This window comes from Diabrotica virgifera, chromosome 4 (assembly GCF_917563875.1).
Source record: "Diabrotica virgifera virgifera chromosome 4, PGI_DIABVI_V3a".
In the NCBI taxonomy this organism is placed as follows: domain Eukaryota; kingdom Metazoa; phylum Arthropoda; class Insecta; order Coleoptera; family Chrysomelidae; genus Diabrotica; species Diabrotica virgifera.
Window position 1 is genome coordinate 239,633,088 of NC_065446.1, and position 3,719 is coordinate 239,636,806.

Genomic DNA, 3,719 nt, shown 5'->3' on the forward strand with positions numbered 1-3,719 from the left:
CTAACGCGAGAATTTTAATGTCACCGTTGCATGTGGTTGTCTTTTTAAAGACAGATCACATGCTATGATTTTTTGTGACGGATATTCTTGAGTTGGGGTTGATTTCATGTAATCGAATGAACTATCTTTCAGTAAAGTCGTCCCAGGAACGCAACTCATAAATATTGGCAATATCATTTTAAAGTCTTCTACTTTAAAATGTATCATATGTATCTGAATTGCCGATATAAATGAGTCAAATTAAATAAATTATTAGAAGAATTTTTTTACTAAGCAACAACATTTTTGTTTATATTAATAGTATTTTGTATTTTGACAACGGCACCCGATTTGGGCATCGAAACGTTAATAAAAATCATTTTTTAATAATATTGTGGCTTATTTCCCATTCTAAATAGTTAAAATTGTAAAAATGCCACAAGAAAATAGCTTCAGAACAACACATATAATTTTTGTGTCTTTGGATTTGTCTTCTTCAGGAGTAAGATGAGTACTATTAAAACATTTTATTGTATATTTATTATACATCACCTTGTCTGTTTGTTTACTGTGAATTGTCATTAGGTACGTCCGAACCGATACAGACACAGTCCTCGTAGCGCATTTGATAGCATTCGGCTAGAGATCGAGAATCGAGAGGTCTTGAGTTCGAATCCAGTGCAATCCTATACTTTTTTTTATTTTTTTGAAAGCGGTAAGCACGAAATTAGTTTGGTGTTTAAAAAAAATTAAAAGAAACTGTTTAAAGTATATTTATTTTTAAGAAATCATATAATAGAAGTATAATTTCTTACGTGCGTACAAAGTACACATACTTTCTTTTTTTTAAAAACTAATCACTTTAAGCCGGTCAAACTTCTAGAACCTATTAATAATACATAAATAAAGAAGACCAAATAAGGTCAATGCCTAATTTTAATTAGGATGGTGATTAGGGGGTTGCTTTCGATCACTTTTTCGCTGAAAAAAATAGGGACTGATATTCTTTTCATTATAAGTCACTTAATTTTTGAGCTTGATACTTTTTTTATTTCCTGAGATAGATATTTTTATATACTTTAAATTAGTTTGAACAAGTTTTCCCGTCTTTTGACACTTTGAAACTACAATATTTAGCATTTGACGAAGAAGAGCTAACATATAATAAAGTATAGCTCGATTACTATTGGTCTTAAAGAAAATTAAAAAAAAAAGAATGTGTGTGTACTTTGTACGCACGTAAGAAGGTATTCTTCTATTATATAGGTAATTTCAACGAAGTAAATATACTTAACATGTTATTTGTATTTTATTTAAAAATTAAACTAACTTTCTTATCTACCACTTTCAAAAAAATTTTATTAAAACAACCAAAAATAAAAAAAAATTGAATCGCCCAGGATTCGAACCCGCGTCATTCCAATCACAGAACTAACGCCTTTCCAACTACACCAGAGAGGTCCTTCTAATTGACATGTAAGTTTCGGATATAATTACACAACACATAAAATGTTATGCCTACATAATATGTTATTATTTTACTACAGAGAAACACAAATCCAAAAACACAAGAATTATAATAAATAATACATTGACTAAAAACACTAATATATTCTTTTAATGACTTATTTGCACGGATACAGATACATATACCTATCTTGAAAGATTAGCAAGGAACTACATACTGTCTGTGTGCGCAGGCGCGCAGATTTATGTACAATTTTACCCTCAATCGAATCGCGCCTAAAGAAGAATATCTTAAAAAAACCGGTTTTGTTTGTTTTCAAAAGATACATTTTTATTAAGTAAAGTTGTTTTGATAAAACGAAAACTTTTGGAGTTATTAGTAGAAAACTTATTAAAAACATTGATTTTTTCGATATAAAACTAACACTTTCGCTAGCGAATAAATCGAAAACTATTAATTTTATCAAAAAAATGCTCGTTTTTTGCTTAAAATGAATGTTTTTACCAACTTTTGCGGTCAAAATATAATAAAAAATTTACACCCCCATGATGGGGTGGCAACCACCCCCATGGTAAAAGCGCCTTTCGGCTAGAGATTGCAATTGCTGGATCCAGCATCCAGCAATCCAGCGCTTTTGTTTACATGCTGGATCCAGTAAACCGGGCTGGATCCAGCAGCGCGGATCCGCAAACGTGTCAAATTCGAAATAAGTTACTGAATGTCTTCATTATCCTCTTTATTCAAAGCTGTGAGTCGGCAACTTGCCATTATATCCCCCTAGGAGTAGCTCAGTATGCTGGAAAGTTTCTACAGCCTAAAAGTTTGCATCGATAAAGCGTTGATAGACATTGATTCTGCGATAAAATTCTCTGCTGGCGAGGAGTGGTCAATAATCAACGAGTTGATGGCCACTCTCTAACCGGTAAAACTGACTGTAGAAGCTCTTTGCAGAAGAGAGTCTACTTTGATAACGGCCGACACAACCATGACATTTGCCTTAGACAAATTAAATAGCCAGGACACTAGCCTTAACGCCAATCGGAAGCACTACGCAACATAATCGAGGAACAGTATCTCTCTGAAATTAAAGGTACATTATTGTACTTACAAAATCAAAAAAGTATGACGAAGGACTAAACAATCCTGGTTATTTCCCCATGCCGAAAAAGAATGTAATGCCACAAGAGATGAAAAATTTGTTGATTCGTATAAATAACACAAGTAACTGCGGAACCAGTGTAAGAGGACCTAATAAAAGAAGATGGGCCAACTAATCCGGAGTCCGTGAATTTTACTTTGGAACAAGGACTTGAGATTGAATTGAAACGAGAAATAGGAAACTTTTATAACAAAAAAAAAATTGGTTCTCAAAAAGATTACGAAATGATTTTGGAAAAGGAACTGGCAGTTTATGAGGCCAAAGGAATGGAAGGCGATCATTTGTCAATGGGTTATGACTATTTGATGATCTTAAAACATTAAAACAGACCATCACAGAGGCCGGAAGGGCTTTCTCCGCAACCGGCTATATGTGCAGTTCTATGCGAAGTAGGTTAGGCCTATGTTTTTTAAGGTCTCACTTCCAAAAACTAAATAATTCATGTTTAAACATTTAGAAATTAAAAAATTTAGAATACGGACAAAGAAAACATTAAAATCGTATTTTTATTGTGATTTCACAATTTGCTGGATCCGCGCTGGATCCAGCTGGATTCAGCCCAATCTTGCAAAAATCCAGCTGGATTGAAAATGCTGCTGGATTGCAATCCCTACTTTCGGCATCATATAGATTTTGATCCTTGGACTATCCACTACTTATTCTCAAATTTTCAAGCAAATCGATCCATTCTGTAAAAATTGCGAGGTTTTGTACTATTTTAAGCTTCATTACTTGGATTACTAGCTTATTTATGTATTGTTGCTTCAATGTCCAGCTTTCAAGTCCATGTTGCTCTATCGAGAACACGTATAGCATCTCAAAGCTCTTACTCTCAGTTCTAATATAAGGTCTTTGTTGCATACAATTGTTTTCATTTTTATAAACGCATTTCTTGCTATTTATATCCTGGTCCTTATTTCCGTTTGATGGAAAGGAAATTCAGAAAACTTAAAATGAATAGGTAGTTTTTGTGTTAGGTATAGCAAAAAAATCGAAAAGTGGCATTTTTAGAGGTCAATTAAATGAAAGAATAAAATTCCTTCAACTTGCGCTGTTTAGTCGTTCAATTTTACCGACATTGATGTTGACACATCGTATTTGCCGTGCTTTTTT